Source organism: Chelonia mydas, chromosome 7 (genome assembly GCF_015237465.2).
Source record: "Chelonia mydas isolate rCheMyd1 chromosome 7, rCheMyd1.pri.v2, whole genome shotgun sequence".
Lineage (NCBI taxonomy): Eukaryota > Metazoa > Chordata > Testudines > Cheloniidae > Chelonia > Chelonia mydas.
Window position 1 is genome coordinate 37,853,281 of NC_057853.1, and position 24,736 is coordinate 37,878,016.

The 24,736-nt window shown below is 42.8% G+C and overlaps 2 protein-coding genes across 2 annotated transcripts in view; both read left to right on the forward strand.

Annotated features, from left to right (window-relative positions):
* Window positions 1-24,736, forward strand: part of TAMM41 (TAM41 mitochondrial translocator assembly and maintenance homolog) — a 176,572-nt gene that overhangs the window by 118,638 nt on the left and 33,198 nt on the right. The gene's annotated exons all lie outside the window — the stretch shown is intronic.
* Window positions 1-24,736, forward strand: part of VGLL4 (vestigial like family member 4) — a 156,230-nt gene that overhangs the window by 63,348 nt on the left and 68,146 nt on the right. The window lies entirely within an intron of this gene.

Below are 24,736 nucleotides of genomic sequence, written 5' to 3' on the forward strand. Positions count from 1 at the left end.
GGTGTTGGATCGTATTAAAGAAGTTCTGTATTAAAATCACAAACGACTTTGATTCCCCATAGTTTAAATTCCAGGGTATTACTAATTAAGAGGTCTCTTGGTTTTTGGTACTGTTTCTCTCCCTCTATGTGTGAAGCTTGCAAGCTGCTAATTGTGTTAGTACATTCTAAGACAGAGTCTGTTCTCAAAGCAATTCTTTGTAACAACAACTACTAACACAGAGAGAGACTCAAAGCAATACTCTGTAACAACAGGAACAGCACCCAGATACTCCCTGCCCTTTTGTTGTATTCATCTCGCTTTGTTAACAATTGTGATTAAAATAGAGATAGAGGATGTATGTGGATGGATACTTGGTGTGGATAATAACTGAGTGATCAGGGAGGTGCCAGCCTAAGAATCCAGCATCCATCGGCTGAAGAAGGCGTCAAGTCGAAATAACCAGAGGACCCTGGAGGGCAGACTGGAGTCCACCCAACAGCCTCAAGAATGGGAGAACCAAAGAACAAGATAACATCTGGCAGCACGGAGCCGTCAGGAATGTGCCATCTGCTGATTGATTCAGCAACAGCATGATGAAGCAATTCCCATAGACTGGCATAGGAAGAAATTCCTATAAAAAGAGACTCTAGAAAGTGAGAACTTTGGGGTCTGATTCTGCAAACCAATTTCCAGGAGCATCAGATGAGTATCTGACAAGGCCCTGCTCCCTCCTCATGTCCAGGCCACCTGGCCAGTGGCTTGGCATGAGCAACTCTAAGGCTGGTAACTATGATAACAACCTTGCAGAACCTGTGTGTGTGTGTGTGTGTGTGTGTGTGTATGAATAAATATGAAATTGAATGGAATGTTAGAGCTATAACTAACTGCTTACTATGATTCTTTCTGTATTCACAATAAATGTGGCATTTTGCCTTTTCCCCTTTAATAAGATCCTGCTGGTTTTTATTTTATTGGTATAACAAGGGGAAAAGAGCCAGACCTTCATGGGGAGTAAATTGGGACAAGGAGCTGGGGAGGCAGAAACTGGGACTGGGAGTTGCAAGAAGAACTGGGACTGGCTGGGCAAGGAGGCTGGAACAGAGAACCAGTGGGGAAGAAAGTGATGGGGGAGTATAAAGATTTGATGAGGAGCCAGGATGCCATGGAAGAACTGGGACTGGCTAGGCAGAGATGAGCTGTGCCTGCTGATAATGGGGGGCCGAATGAGGGCAGTCGGCCTCCGCAGTGTTACTGAGCATGCTCAGTACAAGCCAAGCAGCAAATCTTGGGGGGAGGGGCACTTGAACTCTCATGCCCCACCCACCTGTCACCTCTGATGCTAGGCAAAGAGACCGGTACAAGGAACTGACGTTGAGGGGTGGAATAGGACACTGATATGGCACAAGGAGTAAGGGAGCTAGGCTGGAACTGGAGCCAGTGAGGATGGAAGTGTGGTGGGAGGGGGTGCGACTGGGGCCAGGGTTAGGGAGTGAGACAGATGAGGAGATGGGAGGGGAGATGTGGGACTGGTTGGGCAAGGAGACCAAGGACAAGGAGCTAGGGGATGGAGATGGGAAATGGTAATGGTTGGGCAGGGTGACTGAGAGTGGGGGAGAGAAACTGGGAGTTGGACAGCAAGCTCAGAGAGGGAGATTAGAACTGGCTGGGCAAAGAGACAGGAATGGGATGAGAAGGCTGAAAAGTGGAAACTTGGGCTGGCTAAGAGGGGAAAAGGGGACTGGGATGAGGAGTCAGACGTGGGGAAGAGACATGAGTGGTCCAGGAACAAATTGGAGGGGATGGGACAGGAGGGGTCAAGCTTGGAAGGAATGGGCAGAAGCACATGTTCCCCTCCAGACCCTGGAATGGAACCCTAGATTTCTGAATCTCACCATTCCTGTACTGTCAGAAAATATCCGTGAAACCCACTGACAAGTGTGCATCTCATCCTCCTCTAGAGCTTGTCCAATAGGGGATGACAACCTGCTACTGCTGTCAGTTACTCTATTAGCTGAAGTGGCAGAGGTCTGTGCGGTGCATCTAAAGCAGAGGTGGGCAAACTATGGCCTGCGGGCCACATCTGGCCCATGGGACCGTCCTACCCGGCCCCTGAGCTCCCGGCCGGGGAGGCTAGCCCCCATCCCGTCCTTCTCAGTGCCGCCGCCGCGCCACCAGCGGTCTGGCCCGCCGCTCCTGCCAGGCAGCACAGGCAGCGTGACTGGCTCCAGTGGGGCTGCTGCTCCTGCTCTGAGCAGCATGGTAAGGGGGCGGGGAGCGGGGGCGGGGGGGGGTTGGATAAGGGGCAGGGGGTCCCGGAGGGGAGTCAGGGGACAGGGAGCAAGGGGCGGTTGGATTGGGCAGAGGTTCTGGGGGGGGGCAGTCAGGGGACAGGGAGCAGGGGGGGTTGGATAGGTGTGGGAGTCCTGGGAGGCCTGTCAGGGGGCAGGGGTTTGGGGCAGTCAGGGGGCAGGGCAGTCAGGGAACTGGGAACAGTGGGGGTTGGATAGGGAGTGGGGCCCCGGGCGACCTGTCAGGGGGCGGGGGTGTGGATAGGGGGTGGGGGGGCACTCGGGACAGGGAGCGAGGGGGGTTGGATAGGGATTAGGGCCCCGGAGGGGGCGGTTAGGGGCGGGGGGGCCCCGGGGGGGCGGTCAGGGGACAAGGAGCAGGGGGGTTGGATGGGTCAAGGGTTCTGAGGGGGTGGGAAGTGGGAGGGGGCCGATAGGGGGCGGAGGCCAGGCTTTTTGGGGAGGCATAGCCTTCCCTACCCAGTCCTCCATACAGTTTGGCCCTAGGGCCAAAAAGTTTGCCCACCCCGATCTAAAGGCTCCAGTCCTGCTGATGAACCATGAGGGTGTCAGTATGATGGCACAGGAAGGAATTTGTTTTGTCAGTTTGTATTTTTAAAAAACCTAGGAAATTACACACCTACAAATGACATTACAGTAATAATGGTGTAAATGGAAACATCAAGTCCTCAGAAGTTTGGAAATGCCAGAATTAAGGTTGCTAATGCAGCCTCCTTGTCCATATGCCTTACAATATAGACTTCAATTACATTATGATATGCTATTTTCCCGCAGGACTCCTGCCTCATTCAGTGCATGGGATGGATGGTATTTTGGGAATGAATCATGGTTGTGTAGCAGAGAGGCTGTTGTCTTTAGGACATTTTGTGGTGGAAGTTGGAAGGTGTGTAGTGAATGTGGCAGGAGACTGCAGGAAGAGAAAGAATGGTCTCATGGTTAAGGCAGTTGAATGTCCCTGCCTGTGTAATATGAGTCAAGTCACTTACACCAGACTTTTCACAGGTGGGCACTAATTGTGTGTTCCTAGCCAGTCTCAGGTTTTTGGGTGTCTGGCTTGCAGAAGTCCTGAGCATTCACAGCTGCATATGAAGTCAATGGGAGCTGTGCTCTGAACATATAAAGCACTATATAGTGATGATAACTTTGAAAAATCAGGTCCTAGGTGTCGGAAATTGGGTATCCAAAATTAGTGGATAGTTTTGACCTTAATTTCTGTGTGCATCAGTTCACCATCTGTAAAATTGGGACACTAATTACCACTCATCTTACAGCGATGTTGTGAAGATAAATTCATAAATGTTTCTGAAGCACTCAGATACTATAGGGATGAGCACCATAGAAAAAACTGAGAGAAAATAAATAATTCAGAACAGGATTTGAATAATGTTCAGAAATTAAGGCATGGGGCCACACATTGAACAATGGGGAGAAAAAATACTGAATAGTTACATGTTAACTGAGCATTGTCCTTTCTGTGCACTGAATGAGGCAGAGGTCCGGGGGGGGGGGGGGGGGGGGGGGCTGGGGCGGAACAGTGTGTGATCATGTAACTAAAGACCATACATGATAATGAGTGTGCACAAGGGGACTGAATTTTGATTGCTTGGAAAACCTTAATTCTGGCACTTACTAACTTTTAAGGTACGAAGTCAGGCCCTCAACAATGTTAGTGTGTGTGTGTGTGTGTGAGAGAGAGAGAGATTTACCTTATCAGTGTCCCTTCAAGAAAATATGATGTAAGCCATAAAACGACTGCAACTGAGGACTGCTTAGCTTCTACATCTGCCTAGATTTTTGATCTTGCAGTGGCTTCCTCCTCACAAAAAATCAGCATTGCCCGAAATGCTAGCAAGAACATGTTCTGTTCCAGTGTACGTGCATGTGTACGTTTTAGTGCCATCTGCTTGGTAGAGCATCAGAGCTGCTTGCGCATTCGTGAGACTTACATCTCGGTTGGTTTACTAAGAGGACATAAACTCAGTTTTACTACTGACAATTAATGGATTTCCCCTTTAGATCATACATTTAGAGCCTTTGATTTAGGGGGAGAAGATTACGAGTTTTATTTCCTTTCATATGTGATATAAATGATGATTGTGATGTCTATATGTGCATAGCCATGGGCCATCACTGTATCAAATCAATAGCTATGACCAGTGGTTATGACTGGAGATTTCAATTCACCCCTTGGCTGTCACAATTGTTATTTTAACCAAACCCAAATAATGATGATAATTTAACTGTTTGTTTAATAAATTATTACTTCTGGAAACAGCAGGCTAGGATGCCTTAGGTAACAATACTGCTTATGTAGTAGCCACCTTTTGCGCCATCTTTCCCCATCAAAGAAAACAAAAGTCTCTGCAACCATATGGAAATGATAAATTGCCAGCCTAACAATGTTGATTAAGGATTAGTCTCTTCTAATAGGGTTCACTGTCCAATTTTTCAGAAAAGTAAAGTGGTCCAGTTTGACTTGTAGTTGAGTGTTTGTGTTTGTGAATGAGCAAATTTTTTACTTTTTAGTTTATACAAGATAATGGCCAAGGTAGACACTTTGATAATATTAATTGACCAGTAAATTGCTGGGCAATCTGCAAAAATGTTTGGTTTTGATAAGAACAGAAATAGCTTAGCTTTAGCTCTGCTAGAAGCTGTACTTGGCTGATATCCATAATAAATACAGTTTGTATTACCTTTGATTAACTTGTACACAATATTTTCATGTATATAATGTGTGTTTGCTCTATTTGATTATGTCCCATCAACAGGGCGTTTTTTTCAGAGAGATTAGTTGTTTTTGGCTTAATTTAACATTTAGTGCTGCTTTAATGCCTTATTTGACGATGGAATCGGATTGTTTGTTTTTATCACTATCCATGTCTCCAAATGGAATTTCTCTCAGTAAGTGAGAGCTATATTTTTGGAGAGAGGTGCTAGGCTAAACTGAAAAATTCAGTGTAGTAGATTCTTCTTTTTACTGGGTTGCCAACTTTCTAATTGCACAAAACTGAACACCCCCTGCTCCGCCCCTTCCCCCAAGGCTCTGCCTCTGCCATGCCCCTTCTCTGAGGCCCCACCCCGCTCCATTCCCCCCTCCCTCCATTGCTTGCTCTCCCCTATCATCGCTAACTTTCATCGCTGGGTCAGGAGGTTGAGGTGTGGGGGAGGAGGAGGGTGAGGGCTCTGGCTGGGGAGGAGGGGTTTGAGGTGCAGGAGAGGGCTCTAGGGTGGGGGTGCAGGCACTGGGTGGGGCCAGAAATGAGGGGTTCAGGGTGCAGGAGAGAGGGCTCCAGCCTGGGGTAAGGGGTTGGGGTCTGGGGAGGGGTGAGGGCTCCGGCTGGGTGGGTTTGGGGTGGAGGAGGGTGCAGGAGGGGGCTCTGGGGAGGGGCCAGGGATGAGGGATTCAGGAGGGGGCTCCAGGCTGGGTCAGGGAGTTGGGGTGCAGTAGGCGGCGCGGGGTCCTGGTGGCACTTACTGTGGCTACCAGGAAGTGGCCGCCAGGTCCCTGTGGGCCCCTAGGCACATGGGTAGCTAGGGAAGCTCCTCATGGTGCCCTCATGCCCTCAGGCGCTGCCCACGCGGCTCCCATTGGCCACAGTTCCTGGCCAATGGGAGCTGCAGAGCCGGCACTCAGGCAGAGGCAGCACACGGAGCCTCCCTGGCCGCCCATGCGCCTGGGGCCACAAGGACCTGGGGGCTGCTTCCGGGAGCCATGCGGAGCTAGGGCAGGTGGGGAGCCTGCCTTAGCCCTGGACTCCTGTTGTGCCGCTGACCGGACTTTTAACGAATACCAGACGCCTGGCAACCCTAGTTCACACCCATGCAAACAATAAGCAACTAAACAAAATGGCAGAGCTGTGGTTGAATAGGCAGAAGAAAGTGGTTGGGGTGAGCTATTAAATGGCAGAAGGAGATTGGTCAAACAATTTTTTTTAACATGGTTATTACAGGAAGTCTTTCAAATATTTGGTTGGCTATTTGAAGCAAATGTTAACACTCTTTCAGTTGTAACTATTTTTTAACTGTGTGTGCGTGTGTGTGCATGTGCATGCATGCTAGACTACACAGGTGTGTGTGAAATAAATTTGATTGCATCATCTGCCCACAAATTCATCTACTATGAGATTTAACCTAACACTCCAATCTCCCTGTGCAGCTTCAAAAATTAAATTAAATTAAAAAAATAAAAAAACGTTCAATCTGCCAGGTAAATATTTTCTTCATTCCCCAAATGTGACTGTGAAATTGACCAAAATGGACCATGAATTTGGTAGGGCCCTAGCCATGAGAGATGAGGGGATTGGTCCTGCTTTGAGCAGGGGGTTGGACTAGATGACCTCCTGAGGTCTCTTCCAACCCTGATATTCTATGATTCTATGAAGTCCAGGGCCCAATGCATACAGGAGAATAAGGATGTGAGGGAGCCAAACTACATCTCCAGTGAGGCATTGCATTGGCGTTTCCAAATTGAAATATTTTGGTTTTTGACTGAAAACCAAAAACTTTATTTTTGGGATGTTTGGTTTTTTCAACAAAAAAATTGAAATTTTCCATGAAAAGCCCATTTTTTGAAAGGGAAACAAAACTCCTCAGTTTAGACTAAAGCCCAATTTCCCATAGAAAAATAATTTCAATGGAAAATTTTCAGTTAGCCCTAGATTCAGTTCTGTATTGGTAACTGCTTTTTTAAATATGAAAAAGTCGCATCTTGTGTTCATGCAGGACTAGGAATGGGGGGACTTTCTCTCATTAGAAAATAGAGGTCCTGGCTTCCCGCTGAGACCACATGATTCATCTCTAGTCTCCAAAGGGCTTGAGATAATGGTCTTTGAATTTGTGATATTTCTGTGGTTAGACCAGTTGGTCTTGAGTAATTTTTGGAGGATTTCACGCTTATTAGTTTAGTTTTCTCTCCCTCTGAGCCCTGAACAATTTTACTCCTGAGTAGCCAATGCGCCCTCCAAACTCATATCTATAAAAGCTTTCTTCCATCCACACGATAGTGTATTTCATGTACATACACATAGTAAAAACAGATTAACTCTAACTCTGCCAAGTGCAACACTGGTACACTATTATGAAAGTAGGAGCAAGTGCTACACATGGACAGAGGAGTATTTAACTGCATTCATTGGCTCTGCCTGCCTGCTTTCTTCTGCCTGGTATAGAGGAGAGTAGATTCACCAGTGCCTTGTAAGGAGAGTACTGTTCCCTCTTGGCTTGAGGGTTTTTCAGACTGTGAGAAATTTGGGACTAGGTTTCCATAAATTGGCAAAACATTTTTTTCTTTTTTTTTTTTAACTTGGAAGAGAACTGAGAACTAGGCCCTCAGTTGGAATAGGCCACTATAAATCTATTTAGAAAAGAGTACAGCATAATTTATTTATTTTAATGTGGAGTTAAGGTCAATTGAAAGTTATAGAATTAGGCTTTTTAATAGGTGGTACATAACATTTTGTCTGTGAGATAAGTACGCATTCTTCAGTACGATGCAGTCATAGTCTTTCACATTTTAAAAACAAAGTTATAATTTTTATTACAAAACAATAATAACTATACTGTGTGGTTGTTGAAATTACAGCAGTGAAATTTAGATGCTTTAACTCCTTATGAAGTTGGGTTTTCTTAAGATGCATGGGTCTTTCTCTCTGAAGACCACATCTGTGATTCCATATCTACTGTATTGAAGATTAAGAACCAACTGTTTTGTCCTTTATTGCCAGTTCTAAATGGAGATGAAGCTAAACATAGACCTGAACTAAAGCTAGATCCACATACCCCTCAAACTTTGGGTGGCTTGAAAACCTGGATTTGAATTTTGTGGCTTGGGTTTGTATCAAGTTACTGTGGATAACCCATTCTGTATTTCAGCAGTGAATATCTACCATTTAAAAAAACACTTAAGTTTTAAAAAGCCCTTGCAGTTGGGGTGCAACTCATTCAACTACATTGTGGAAAGGAAAGAGAAAATCGATTAAAGGGACACGTCATCTTAAAAATCACATTATTGCCTGAAAATAATCTATTATGTATTATTTAGTATTAATATTACAGTAGCAACTAGATGGCCCCCACTGGAATCAGGCTTCATTGTGTTGGGCACTAGACTACCATATACAAAGACATGGTCCTTGCCTGGAGGCTCATATCCTTATAAATATCACCCAAGGCTAACTGAACAACATCCAATTTTTGTTTTTTAAAGAATCAGTTTCTCTGTGTGATTGACAGGTTTGTTGTGCAATAGCTAGTTTCAGGGTTCTGTTGGTGGCTGATTGCACTCCATGTGTCATGCACCAGCATGACGAGTTCACTCTCAGTGCTACTCTGGGGGAAGCTCATGTGGAAATTCTGCTCCAAGCCATGCAACAGGCTGCTTGCTTGTTGTAATACAAAAGCGGAATTGCTGCTGTTTAACATTTTTAGCCAAGAGGGTGTCACCTCCTTCCCTGCACCCTATGTGGGGCTGAGGAGCACTGGAAACGAGGGAGGAAGGAGCTGGCTGGGGGAACCATGTCTTCACTTTCCCAGACTGCGGCATGGGGCCAGAAAGCATGGGGAGCCATGTATGGTGCCCCTTCATTCTCTGAACTTGCTGCATTTGGGAGAGGGAGGAGAGGAGTCCAGGGATTCTCCTACACTTCATAGGCCCCTGCGTGGTGCCAGAGAGCATCAGGAAGGAGATATTTGCTTGTCTTCCTGAACCTCATTCAGGGCTGAGGTAAAGATTTTATTAGCAGTTGCGGGCGACACTGAACTCTGTTTCCCAGTAGAGCATGGGGATGGTATAGGAGAAGTGACAAGATTATCTGCAAGCTCTTCCTTATTCCCTTTCTCTATTGCTCACTCTTCTGTATTTTTTTCTCCATTATTTTTCAATACAGAGTTTGGTTCCTCTATTAAGTCATTGATTGCAGCACACCTAAACTTTTTGGGGTTTGTGTTGTGGTTCCATATTTCCCATTAAGTGCTGTTCTGTGTTGAGGGGCTGAACCACAAATCTGAACTTGAACAGCATTGAACTTTTGTCTGTCTAGGTCTGAATTCTGCAGCAGGGATGCACGTCTGGTGTAAGTAAGTAGCGATCATAATGCGATGCCTTGCTGAAGGCTATGTACTATCCTTCCTAATGTGTAAGGAGAAGGGAGCATGTTGCTGCAGTCAACAGAGGATTGGGTTTGGTTGATAGGCCAATGATATTTGTTTGTTTAGATTTAAATAACAAGACAAGGTTCTAGGTGCCCTACCACATGAATAATATAATAATATCCCAGCAGCATGAAAATAATTTAATTTGCAACGGGAACTGAGCCAGCCAATCACCTACAAAATAAGTTTTTGTCACCTCATTATTAATGCCATTAACAGAAGCAGAGAGAAGTTCTTTGCAACTGGAATTAAGGGTAAAAAATCTGTAGATATGCAACATCCTTTTCTTAAGCTTTTAATTATTATAGTTAATTATACATGATAAAATATGTTGAATTGAAAAAGGTGAAGGATGAGTAAAGCATATTGAGCTACAGTATAAACGTAGCACAACAGAACCACAGTATAAACCACACAACAGAACCACTAACCCAGGAACCTATCCTTGCAACAAAGCCCGTTGCCAACTGTGCCCACATATCTATTCAGGGAACACCATCACAGGGCCTAACAACATCAGCCACACTATCAGAGGCTCGTTCACCTGCACATCCACCAATGTGATATATGCCATCATGTGCCAGCAATGCCCCTCTGCCATGTACATTGGTCAAACTGGACAGTCTCTACGTAAAAGAATAAATGGACACAAATCAGATGTCAAGAATTATAACATTCATAAACCAGTCGGAGAACACTTCAGTCTCTCTGGTCACGCAATCACAGACATGAGGGTCGCTATCTTAAAGCAAAAAAACTTCAAATCCAGACTCCAGCGAGAAACTGCTGAATTGGAATTCATTTGCAAATTGGATACTATTAATTTGGGCTTGAATAGAGACTGGGAGTGGCTAAGTCATTATGCAAGGTAGCCTATCTCCCCTTGTTTTTTTCCTACAAACCCCCCCCAAGATGTTCTGGTTAAACTTGGATTATTGCTGTGCACATTGTAAGATGAGCTATTGCCAGCAGGAGAGTGAGTTTGTGTGTGTGGTTTTTGGAGGGGGGGGGGGGGCGGTGAGAAAACCTGGATTAGTGCTGGAAATGACCCACCTTGATTATCATGCGCATTATAAAGAGAGGTTTCAAAGAGGGATGGGCTATTACCAGCAGGAGAGTGAGTTTGTATGTGGGGGGGGGGGGAAGGGGGGGGGAAGGGTGAGAAAACCTGGATTTGTGCTGGAAATGGCTCTACTTGATGATCACTTTAGATAAGCTGTTACCAGCAGGAGAGTGGGGTGGGAGGAAGTTTTGTTTCATGGTCTCTGTGTGTATATAATGTCTTCTGCAGTTTCCACGATATGCTATGCATCCGATGAAGTGAGCTGTAGCTCACGAAAGCTCATGCTCAAATAAACTGGTTAGTCTCTAAGGTGCCACAAGTACTCCTTTTCTTTTTAGTATAAACGTTGCAACTGTGTTCGAACTGATTTTGACACAGAAATAATATATTAAAATAACTACTTGTATAATATTACATAGAAAGTATCTACATTAAAATAACAGTAGGGTTTCAAAGTCTAGCACTCAAAAGTTCAGAAATGGCAAAATTAATGTTGGCTTTGTATGTACCGTATGTCTGAACAAGCTAAGAATAAAGAGAAGACCTTTTCAAAATCTTGAGGACTATGAGGTCCTTCATTTCCTTTTTAAACCTATAATTACCAGTTCCTGGTAACTGGAGTTACTTCGTCCCTGAAAAGAGTGAGATGCTCTTATTAATTGGAATCTAGCCTCAGAACAGGGAAAGGCTCATGGGTTTTCTAAGTGAAAAAATATTGTGAGTGCCTAATTTCAATTTGATATAAAGCAAAATAGTGTTCTAAAATGACCAGAGAGCTAGGTTCATGCTACTTGTCTCAATACATTTTATTTTAACTTGGGGGGAATGAGAATACAGCTGAAAATCTTACTTGACCAAGTTGAAGCGGCTGCGGAAGACTTTGATGAATGTATTCAATTACAACTGGATTCAAGCACAGAAGTGTTTTGCATTGGTAATTGTCATTTTTGTGTACGGTTTATTTTAACTGATGAACGAACTCTTTCAGATTTATTTTGATTTCTTATTTTTATTTTAAATTAATTGAAAAATCATGCATCAAAATATCTTGCTATCAAGGTCAAGAACTCATATAGCAAACATTCTTCAGCTTGGAGGTATTGTTCATCTAGTGAATTCTTACAGATTTTTCTGAATTTGGGCAAATGCCCTTTATTTAACCATCTCAGTACTTCAACAAGTACCCATTTATTAGTATTCTGTAACAGAACAATACAAAAATCTTCACATTAATCACATCAAATGCAGCTGTTCGTCACTAGTTCAACTGGAAAAAATGATGCCATCTTCAAGACGGAGACAATATCTGTTTCAAGCAAGTGGAGTACTCCATCCATAATACAGAGCGCCTTTGTTAGGCACAGTGGAAATGGGAAGGGATCCAAAGCTTCTGGAGGGAAGAGTCTGCTAGTGACCACCATGCCTCCCCATTTTCCCCAAGGTCCATGCTACTGAAGGGTTGGAAGTGTTGCCAACTCCTAAAGGGCCTGCCATAGCAGAATGCAGGCACACATTGCCCCCTCATGTAATTTGTGATGGTATTGCATTTCAAGAGGGATAACAGTGGTGGCATCTGCTCAGCATCTTACATGTTTATACACAAAAGCAAGGGGAATAAACAGGAAGAACTGGAAGTATTCATCAACAAGATTTAAAGAAGGGCAGGTGAACCAAACTTGAGAGGGGCTGTGACCCTGCACATCTGGTTGCAACACCCAGAGAGAGAAGCCATCCCATCCTCACAGAACAGGAACTGCCACTGCGGGTGAGTCACAGACACACACAAAAAATTCACGGAGAAACCAGGTAATCATGCTATCTGTGACACCCCCCGACATCCCCCCCCCCCCCCCCCCCCCCCCCCCCCCCCCCCCCCCCGCATCATGACAAACCTACTGCAGTAATGATGAGTTAGGCTTACCATTATTATCCCCTATTTATAGGGCCCTACCAAATTCACAGTCCATTTTGGTCAATGTCACAGTCATGGGATTTTAAAACTTATACATTTCATGATTTCAGCTATTTAAATCTGAAATTTCAGGGTGTTGTAATTGTAGCGGTCCTGACCAAAAAAGGAGTTGTGGGGGAACAGGGTGGGGGAGCTGCGGTACTGCTACCCTTATTTCTGGGCTGCTGCTGACCGGGGTCCCAGCTCTGAAGGCAGAACTGCCACCAGCAGCAGCGCAGAAGTAAGGACGGCATGGTATGGTATTGCCACCATTACTTGTGCACCGCTGCCTGCGGAGCTGGGCCCTCAGTCAGCAGCCACCGCTCTTTAGCCGCCTAGCTCTGAAGGCAGCAGCGCAGAAATAAGGGTGGCATGGTATGGTATTGCCACCCTTACTTCTGCGCTGCTGCTGGCGGGGCGCTGCCTTCAGAGCTGGATGCCCGGCCAACAGCCGCTGCTCTCTGGCCGTCCAGTTCTGAAAGCAGCGCAGAAGTAAGGTGGCAAAACACTAACCCCCCTGCAACTCCATTTTGGATAAGGACCCCAATTTGAGAAACGCTGGTCTCCCTGTGAAATCTGCCTAGTATATGGTAAAAGCACACTCAAGACCAGATTTCACAGGGGGAGACCAGATTCCACGGTCAGTGAGTGTTTTTCATGGCCATGAATTTGGTAGGGCCCTACCTATGTAGGAGTTTAATGTATCTTTTAAAGTATCAGGGATGATTGTGCAGAATCTTAGCTAGAAAATTATTTTTTACATTCCGCCCTCCAAAAATTAGCTTTATCTATTAGCCACATTTATCAACAGACTATTGATAGGCAATCTTGCTATTCCTGTCCTTCACTCTTCTACTTTGCATACGTGTGTGTAACTATGTGTAAGATGAAGGCAGAATAAATCTGTAGTGTCAGACATTTTTAAAGTGTGTTTAATTTCTAAAGCATTAAATGGGTGTTTCATATCTACTAGTTAAAAAGTTCAGGCTGTAAAACTTCTTTGAGTTTATTTGGTATGAATTGATTTGTTATAAGCTAATAATATTTGGAAAGAAGAAGCCTAGTGATCTGAAACCTTTTTATTTAGTTTTCAGTGACCCACTTGTACGTGTACATGAGTGTGTCTTGTCAAAAATCAGAGACTGTCCCTTAGCGAAGAATGTTTATATATCTGTTGTCTGCTGTGCAATGAAATAAAAAGGGAAATATGCATATTAAACAAATGTATAAAGAGGGAGGATGATTTTTTTTTTTGGCCAAGGATCTGGACTGGGACCCAGGATATTTGGGTTCAGTTCTCAACTGAGTCACAGACTATGTGATCTTGGGCTAATCACTTAATCTTTCTGGGGGAAATTTTCAAATGCACAAATGGCAGTTTGGTGCCTAAATCCCTTAGACACTTAACTGCTGTTGAAAGTCAATCTCCGATCTGTACCTTTGAACATCTCCTCCTCTCTACTTCAGTTTCCCACCTATAGAATGGGGATAATACTTTATTTTCCTCACCTTTTGTCTTTTTTTCTGTTTAGAGTATAAGCTCTTCATGGGGTGGGCTGTAGCTGACTGTGTTTGTGAAACACCTCCTAGCTTGGAGAGGCCCCAATCTAGATACCACCATAATACTACGGATAATAATGTGATCTAACTTTACTGCTACATGAGCAGAAAATCTTCACCTGCTGCTTAAGTTACAGGTTTGTTGGAATTTTTGAAAGCATTTATTAGGGTTTACTTAAATGCACATCATGTCAAAGTTGCTACTATACTTTCTTTTGTCAGCATGCATGCATGCGTACACTTTTTGCCATATCTCAATGATGTATTGTTTAAAAAGTGTCATGGATTGCAATAGACATTAAAACCCAGCTGCTAGGCTGAACAATCCATTAACCATAATTCCTGAGCACAATTTTTTTTTGCAGCTTTAAATATGCATAGGCATGTTACCCTGTCCCTTTAGTCTCTCTGGGCTGGCTCCATTCTTGTAGGCCAGCAGGGGATTGAAACGGACAAGATTCCTGCTGGTCTGGAGCTTCAGAGAGTAGGAAACTTGTTAACTTCAATTCCCCGCTAGCTCACTAGAATGAAGTTAGTGTGCCAGACTGAAAACTGCATAGTACAGACATCCAGATCTGCAAACACAACAGGTTGCCCAGCACTGATGTTGATATTAACATTGGGACAAGACTTGATTTGCACCAATGATGGAAGAAGGGGGGAAAAGGTATTTATTATGTTGGGAGTTATCACATTCAGGATGTCAGCCTTGACCTTATATTCTAAAGAGTCTCTTGTGTTTAAACTTCATGATTGCCTAGGTGAACAGAGAGACACAATATTGTGATTTACAGCTTTGGGTAATTCTGTACGTAACTCAGGTGTATGAAATATTTAATAACAAATCAAGTCATACTAATGAAATGTCATTTTCCCCACGTGATGTAATATTGGCCGGTGTTGAATCCTTGTAGGTTTAAAGGACAGATAAATTAAATATGCTGCACTGTTCCTTCCCCTGCTGGGTTTGTCTGACCTTTTAAAATGTTATGTTAATATGATTTTTGTATTTAATCTAGATTTTGTGAAAGTGAGAAGTAAGAGTTTGTTTTCAGAAAATGAATTTTCTGCATATATCAGCAAGTTAATTAAATGAGCTCAGTGAATTGGTGTATTGAAGTCTCAGATCCATTGCTGCAGTAAACGTTTCTTTGTGCCCCATTTCATGCAAAATATATTAAGTTGGTAGACATTGTGGTGTCCCACTCCCACAGTAATAATTCAGTTAGTCATATTTTATTTATGCAAGTTTCAGAGGCATGGCTGTTGAAACAGCTATGAGCAAGGAACTTCTGTAGTCTCATGGGAATGAAACCTGATGAGTTATGTCTTAATTTTGCATATTCACTCAAACTATGATGTGTATATATATATATGCTCTCCTTTTTGATTAAATCTAAGTGTGAGTCAAAAGCTAATTAATTTTAGCTGTAAAACAAGGTATGTCTAATACTCTGACTACAAACAGAAGCAGCTGTCAATATTTGTTATTTTTCCTGCATCATCTTTTATTCTAAATATCAGTGCAATATTCTTCTCTGTGTATAGTATGAAGAGAGGTGGTAAAATCATAAGTGATTCTTGACAGCGAGGATTTCTCATTTATTTGCCTTTAATTTCTTGTGATCAAAAAATAAAGAGTTGCAAACAAGTCAGTTTGACTCCCTGAGATTTGTAATGGGTTGCTTCTCGTTTTCTTTAAAGTCCTGGCTGTTGAAAGTTGCACTATCTAACAAACCTCACAAAGAATCTGTGCATAGTATGCCACTCCCAGCTGTGATCACATTTCACAAACTAAGCAGACCAAGAAAATACATGAATGAGCAATAGCCAAGGAAAAGTTAGGGTTTTGCAGGAAGTGCTGTTGTTGATGATAACTTTTGCTACTCCTTCTGAATTAGTATGGTAACAATGCTCTGGCCTGGTTCAAGTTGCGAGAAGTGAGTCATCTTTAGGATAAAATAAAATAATCTCCCAATCCCTCACTGTCCTAATCACTTACAGTCATTCAAGTTCCCAAAGTGCTTTTCATAAGCATAAGTACTGATCTGTTAGCCAAATTCCAACTTGGATAATTACTTCACTAACTGACTGAAGTTGATATCAGTTTTACATACAATCACTTCTGTCATGCAGCTGTCTCTAGAGTGGAATGCAGCAGGTGTTAAACAGCACACAGGAACACTATACAGCATTTTAGGACAGGAAGTGAAGAACGCTATCCTATTCAATAGCAATTAGACAGAATATAATTATCCACATTAGCATTTATCTGGCCCATAAGGGTTATGCTACCCTCAGTTAGTACCTTTTTCTTTATGGTGATGGTGAGAGCAGTTGGACAGGAGCACATTCTGCTAATAGGCACAAGAGGAATGCTCAAAAGGAAGTTAGATGTCACACAGTAGAAAGATGTACGCCATTTGTCTGAGGTCCCTTCCAGCTCCTATGTAAATTTAAAAAGTAGTGTCTTCATTATTTTAACTTTTTCTTTCTCTTTCTGTTTTTTTCCCCTGCCTACACATACCCTCATCATTACTATAACACTACCAATAATGTTCCTATCAGACCTTAAAATCACTCGAGCTGAGCGTGGGTTCACCATGCAATAGTTATACGTTTATAACAGGGGTAGTCAATTTATTTTTTGTCAGGGTCCACATTTATTGGTCAAGGTATAATCAAGAATAGGCTCCAGAGAACATCATAACAAAACAACAATAATGATGATAAGATTTTGGGGTCCATTCAAAAGTGTCTGGTTGTCCAGATTTGGCCCGCAGTCCGCCTATTGGCTACCGCAGTTTATGAGAAAGCATTTTAGTGTGTGTGCTCCTACTTTAGATGGACCTGATGTTTAAAGACACTAATTTCTTCTCATCGTGTCACTATCTAATCGTGCAGTTCCATAACTTAGCATGTTTTGACTTTTTTAAAGTTTAACCTTAACTCTGAATTTCCTGGATTTGTAATGCTTGTTGTTGGAATAATTACATCCTTCCATATAATTAGATTTTGTTCCATTTTAAAAAAAATTACTTAAATTAGAATTCCTGTTTGCTTTTTGCCTTAAGCATATATTTTTATTTTTATTGGGCTATGTTTTAATTTAGATTGTTTAATACAGTCGGGTATGTGGAGAAGGAAATGCAGTATATTAGTTACAGGTACATTATCACCTAGCAGCTATCATCTAGTATTTATTCAGTAATTAATTTTAATTGGATGTGGAGAAAAAAGTTAAATCTGTTCCTGAGCAGTAGTCATGCTTTATGCCCTTGCTTCTCACCTTGAGAGTGAACAAGGTACTCCTTGGGGAATTCTGTGCCACTGCATGTGTGCATATTTCATGGGCCATGCATTTTTTTCCCCCCGGAAAATAGCTTCTGTTGAAAAGTTGCTGCAGTTCTGCCTTTTGCCCACCAGGGGACAGCGTGGAGCTAGAATAGAGCAGCAGCACCCAGCAGAAAATAACATCTGACATTCTGCCTTGTGCCCACCAGAGGGTGCTGTGGTGCTAGAACACAGCAGCCACTCCTGGCCAGTGCAGCTACAATAGGGAAAAGAAAAAGCCTGCCTTCTTCACAGTGCTTGTTGGTCCAGGTCAAGAGACAGACCGTGTGGGGTTGCTGGGGGTCAGACATAAGGGTTAATGGGGGAGGACAGACTGGGGCAGGGGCTGAATGGGAGTGGAGGCTCAGGACCACACATTTTTCCCACCCATACCCAACAACCCTTCAAATTCATACCTAGGCTCCTTCCCAGTAATTACTTCTCTCTTCCTCCACTCCTCTATAACCCTTGACTCCCCAAAGCCTTTGCACTGCTTCTGAGGGGTATGGGAAATACAGTTCTGTATTGTACTTTAAATGATTTGTTGCTCAAGAATTCTGTATTAAAATGCCTAGTAAGGAATCTATTTGTCAAACATTTCTTGAATCTTTTGTGTTGTCTGTATATATTATAATATTGTGTGCAGAATTTTTTAATTGTTTGTTGCAGAATTTTTAATTTTTTGGCACAGAATTCCCCCAGGAGTAGAACAAGGACAGGGTCATCAGCTGATATGAATATACATTCCAAGTGGCGTAATAACCTGTCTAATGTTAGAAATGGTAATGAGCGAATATGAAATATATAAAAATGGGAATACAAAAACATACCTCAGGAATAAGGTGTCTCTGCACTTTAAAGAGGATTTTTTTAAAGAGCAAATTGGTTGCTCTGGACAATAATTCTATGATCACGAAGGGTAAAATTTTCAAAAGTACCTATGTGACATTGGACCTCAAATACCATTTTCCAAATCACCTGAGGAGGTGCTTAAATACTACTGAAAATTTCACAATAAATCATTAATATCAATAGATGGCAAGCTGGACTCAGTACAGCTGCATATGATTAGAAGGAGTCTAATATTTTCAGCTATATGCAAGCATAAAAAATAGCAAATAGATGGAAAGTTTCTAGTATCTGATTTTTGAGAGCGTACACAGCTTGTTTTTTCTCCACGCATCTTCGAAAGACAGTGAAACCAAAATGCATTTCAGCTGATAATCTTTCATGAGCACATTTAAATATTTTTTCCAGTAGAAACAAATATTGGTGATGAATGAGAACAGTAAGCTGCCATATTTAATTATTAGTCATATTGGAGCTGCTTTTTAGAAAAGGTTGCATGTAGCCGATCTTACAGTTGGGCAGCTAATTTGTGTGTGTAATTACTGCCTATAAATGGCCATTTAGAGGAATAACTGGCCATTTTGTTCCTTGCAATCAGGGTAACTGTGTGCAAATTAGATACAGATTTGCATGTGGCCATTTGATAAAATTGCAAAAAGAAAAGGAGTACTTGTGGCACCGTAGAGACTAACAAATTGATTAGAGCATAAGCTTTTGTGAGCTACAGCTCACTTCAAAATTGGACACTCATATTGGTCTGGACTTACTTTTGCCAGAGAAGGGTATTTTTTATAACTTTCTTTGGCATATTAAAATCTCAAATGGTGGAAAAATTCCATAGATATTTAGAACCATTAAAAAAAACAAGGCGTCCTTGTGGCACCTTAGGCCTGGTCCACACTATGGGGTTAGGTCGAATTTAGCCGCGTTAGGTCGATTTAAAAATGACTGCGTACACAACCAACCCCGTTCCATCGACCTAAAGGGCTCTTAAAATCGACTTCTGTACTCCTCCCTGACGAGGGGAGTAGCGCTAAAATTGACCTTGCTGGGTCGAATTTGGGGTAGTGCGGACGCAAATCGATGGTATTGGCCTCCAGGAGCTATCCCAGAATGCTCCATTGTGTCCGCTCTGGACAGTACTTTGAACTCTGATGCACTAGCCAGGTACACAGAAAAAGCCCCGGGAACTTTTGAATTTCATTTCCTGTTTGGTCAGCATGGTGAACTCAGCAGCACAGGTGACCATGCAGTCCCCCCAAAATCGTAGAGTGTAGACTGTTTCTACGCTCCCCCTATCATCTCCAACCCTGAGGTTATCGCAGATTAGAAGGTGAAAAAAACGCACTCGCGATGACATGTTTTCTGAGCTCATGCAGTCCTCCCGCACTGATAGGGCACAGCTTAATGCATGGAGGCATTCGGTGGCAGAGGCCAGGAAAGAATTAAGTGAGTGCGAAGAGTGGAGGCAGGACACGATGCTGAGGCTAATGGGGGAGCAAACGGACATGATGAAGCGTCTGTTGGGGGAGGAAATGGACATGATGAAGCGTCTGTTGGAGCTGCAGGAAAGCCAACAAGAGCACAGACCCCCGCTGCATCCACTGTATAACCGCCTCCCCTCCTCCCCATGTTCCATAGCCTCCTCACCCAGATGCACAAGAAAGTGGGGGGGGGTGGAGGCTCCTGGCACCCAGCCACTCCACTCCAGAGGATGGCCCAAGCAACAGAAGGCTGTCATTCAAACAGTTTGATTTTTAGTGTGGCTACAATAAGCAGTGTGGTCTTGTCCTTCCTTCCTCCCCCACACCACCCAGGCTACCTTATCCGTTATCTTTTTTTTTTTTAATTAATAAAGAAAGAATGCATGGTTTCAAAACAATCGTTACTTTATTTTGAAGGGAGAAGGGTGGTTGGCTTACAGGGAATTAAAATCAACAAAGGGGGTGGGTTTGCATCAAGGAGGAACACACACAACTGTCACACCATAGCCTGGCCAGTCATGAAACTGGTTTTCAAACCCTCTCTGATGCACAGCACGCGTTGCTGTGCTCTTCTAATTGCCCTGGTGTCTGGTTGCTCAAAATCGGACCCCAGGTGATTTGCCTCAACCTCCCACCCCACCATGAATGTCTCCCCCTTACTCTCACAGATATTATGGAGCACACAGCAAGCAGCAATAACAATAAGAATGTTGGTTGCGCTGAGGTCTGACCAACAGGGCTATCGAGCTTTTAAACATCCAAAGGCACATTCTACCACCATTCTGCACTTGCTCAGCCTATAGGTGAGCTGTTCTTCACTACTGTCCAGGCTTCATGAGCCATGGGAGCAATGCCAGCTGCTGCAGGTGCTTCCTTGTCAAATGCTTGGAGGTCCTAGTAGGGCAAGGTACTTCGGCCAAGGCAAAAGAGCAAGAGCCCTGGAGCTCTTACATGTGTCAACCACAGAAGTACTGTGGGGTGTTACAGCACCAACCAGACTGGAATGTATGGCTGCAAGACTTCTTCACCAGTGACAAAGGACAGGAATATCATGCACCTAAAATCTAAAAAGGCCCACACATTTCCCAGAGTCACTACCTTTGATAACAAAACATCAGTGATCGCACTGGCTACTTGGAACACAGCAGCTCCCACAGTAGACTTGCCCACAACAGCAGCGGTGACGGTGAGCTGAGCGGGCTCCATGCTTGCCGTGATATGGCGTCTGCATGGGTAACCCAGGAAGAAAGGTGTGAAACGATTGTCTGCCGTTGCTTTCACGGAGGGAAGGGCGACACGTACCCAAAACCACCTGTGACAATGTTTTTGCCCCACCAGGGATTGGGAGTTTAACCCAGAATTCCAATGGGCAGCGGAGACTGCAGGAACTGTGGGATAGCTACCCACAGTGCACCACTCTGTAAGTCGATGCTAGCCACGGTAGTGAGGACACACTCCGCCGACTTAATGCGCTTAGTGTGGACATATGCAATCGACTGTATAAAATTGAATTCTAAAACTCGACTTCTATAAAATCGACGTAATTTCGTAGTGTAGACATACCCCCAGAGACTAACAAATTTATTTGGGCATAAGCTTTCGTGGGCTAAAACCCACTTCATGAGATGCATGGAGTGGAAAATACAGAGGCAGGTATAAATACACAGCACATGAAAAGATGGGAGTTGCCTTACCAAGTGGGGGGTCAGTGTTAACGAGCCAATTCAATTAAGGTGGAAGTGGGCTATTCTCAACAGTTGACAAGAAGGGGTGAATACCAAGGGAGAAAAAATCACTTTTGTAGTGCTGAGGCAGCAAATGTAATCAAGGTGGCCCATTTCAAACAGTTGACAAGAAGGTGTGAGTATCAGCAGGAGGAAATTCATTTTTGTAGTGGCCCATCCACTCCCAGTCTGTATTCAGGCCTAATTTGATGGTGTCCAGTTTGCAAATTAATTCCAGTTCTGCAGTTTCTCGTTGGAGTCTGTTTCTGAAGTTTTTTTGTTGAAGAATTGCCACTTTTAAGTCTGTTATTAGGTGTCCAGGGAGATTGAAGTGTTCTCCTACTGGTTTTTGAATGTTATAATTTATTCTTTTGTGTAGAGACTGTCCGGTTTGGCCAAACTGTCCATTGTGATTTGTTCTTTATATTGGCTATTTGCCAGACACACAATGTGCTTTAAAGAAGACCTGCAGTAAACAGTTTCTGATGTGTTGTTGTTCTCTTGTTAAAGTTGTTAGAAGAGTGAGTGCTAGAGATCTTGCAATGATTAAATTCATAATTCCCTAATTCTGAGTAATTCTGCCTCTAGGGCAAGTTAAAACTATTCCTGAGGCATTACCTTGTCCAAACGTTGTAATCAGCAATTTCTAGTTTTGGCAATTTTGATATAACCATTAATTAAAGCCACTGTTTGATTGTTCTTTGCCTTCTTCATCCAAAAATACAAGCTTATGGTGTGAGGTGACTCTTTGGCTATTGAATTTGCAGGAGCATATCCCGAATTAACTGATGAATTGAGCACTGCAAGGAAGCTGAATTAGAATGTCTACTAAGGGATTAGCCAGAATCAAAGTCCATGCACTTTGTTGCAGAGTTATAGCATTACTGGTGAAAATGTGTGTGCAGTTTTTCACTATTACCTCCAGGGGATGCTGTTGTACTAAAAGTTTGAGTGTGTGGAAAATAAATATATAATGGCCTGTTTTACAAAAGAAAAGTATTTTGTGGTGTCATAGTAAGTCGTATAGCTCACATGTAATGCAGGAAGTATAGTACTTAGTGGTACTTACAAGTGTTATAACTTTTAAGCAGTGATATTAATCCATAAATAACAAAACTCATGGAATATGCTATTAGCAATGTTTGCTTTTCCATATACTTGGCATATAACCTGATGACATACATTTTCCATTGATTACATTTCAACCTGAGCTATTCCAAATTGGTGAAATGCTCAGTGAATCATGTATAAGACTGTTGGGAAGTCTTTCCTCGAAAGAGTGCATTGAGCACATTACAGGGATGTAAAGTCTAGGAATGCTTAGTATTAGTACCCACAATGCTTGAGTATGTAGGGATTTTAGGAATGATGTAGGGCATGATTGATTGTCTCATATTTGCATCAAGAATTTTTTTCTTCCTGTCCCTTCACTAGGAATGCATTTCTTTTTATAATATATATAACTTTTGGTACCAAGCTATTATTTAGCTGGAGGATGTGACAGATGTTAGTCACTTTGCTTAATGTAGTACTAGAAGGTGTTCGGGTACTTCAGTGATGAGTGCAGTATGAGAACCTTTATAGAATAAAATAGAACACTAGCTTCCCCCTCTCACAGCACTCCAAACAGCAGTTCAAATATTGTATGTTGGAATATGCCAATACTTCTCTTTTCTCCCATAGAACTAGCTTGTAGTAATGGAAATTCAGGAATGCTCTCGCTACTATAGTTGCACATAGTGTAAATACTTTCCTTAATTCTCAAAGTAGTGGTGTCCCTGCTCTATGAAATTTACACTTCAGGCTGGAGGTACTTGCCTCTCCTTTGTCAGTGTTGTAACTGTGCAGTCTTTACCTCTACATTTACATATGTAAGGAATAGCCTTTTTTCCCTGTTATCCTGTTGTTGCAATATTTATTAAAACACTGTTTTGCTTTTAGTAAATGAACATGCTCTGAAAGACAGTAATGCACCAGTGTAGCCCCTAGTTGTAGTGGGACTCAAGATTTACTTCAAAGTTCTGGCTTTTGCATCAGAGAGGGTAGCCCCTACAGTGCTTGAGTAATGATTCCAGCCTATTCCCCTTTAAACTTAAAAATGTCATTTTCTTCATTTAAAAATTTCCCCTTTTTAGAAAGTACCTTATGCTATTTTTAGCCTGTAGGTAGGTGGGTGCAGCTTTAACTGTCTCAAATTCTGGGAGCCAAAAAACATCATGGTAAACTTTAATTAGCAAATTATTTTTATTATACAAGAAAGTGGTTACTTGAACATTAAGTATCTGTGTATGTTTTTGTGCCATGCTCATCACCATGATCTCTGAGATCCATAATTCTTTTAATATAGAGAGAGTCCATCTGTTTTTCTTAATAGTGATCCATATAAAATGAAGAGCTTTTACATTTCTTCTTCACAATGAAACAAGATTTCTTTTCACTAACTTGTTTTCTGTTGCATTGTTCTTAGGATCACTTTAGTGGTGTGCCCCTTCAGTTGAGATGGCATACAAGGAGCACTGCTTTTCCTATTCCAAGTAAAGTAATTTTTGGAAGGTAAATTGAGTTCACTTGTATGGAAACAGTATCCTAAATTAAATTGTCTAACCTCAGTGGAACAATAATTCCTTGGGATTTGTATTGCACTCTCTTCCAAGTGCTTTGGCAGAATGTCACTCCATGGAACACTCCTGTATGACAAGTGCCTGCCCTAGAGTTGCCACCTTTTCGACTGGACTTTTCAATTAAAAACCAGACATCTGGCAACCCTCAGTGGCACCCAGACACAGAAGCCAAAAACTGGACTGTCCAGGTAAAACTCGGTTGGGTGGCAACCCTAGTCTGCCCCTTTGACACAAGGAGGGAGATTTTCTAAGGAACAAATTGAAGTTATGCACCTGACTTCTGTTGAAAGGCAGTGAGAATTGGGCTCCCTCCAGGGAAGCTAAGGCAGACAAGTGAAGTGAAGTTGCCCAAGGCCACAGAGGGAATGTGTACCAGAGGTAGGATTAGAACTCCATTAGTTATGTGTTTACTTTAGACCATGCTTCTGTACTGGCACTGCTTTGTCGTTCAAATCAGATTTCAGACTGCAGGAGACACCAGTTGATACCCATTAGGTTGACATACCATAGCAGCACTGATACACATGGTCTGCCTCTTGTGGTGATCTACATACAACTGTATAAATCAGAAGTCTTTAAGATCAAGGTTCGAACTGCAGCAAAACAAGCCACATCCTGAGATGAGAAAAACTGTTGAAAAAATCCCCTTCATTTCTGTCATTTATACCAGAGTTTGAACAATGAATTCTCCAGGCACTAAAAAGCCAT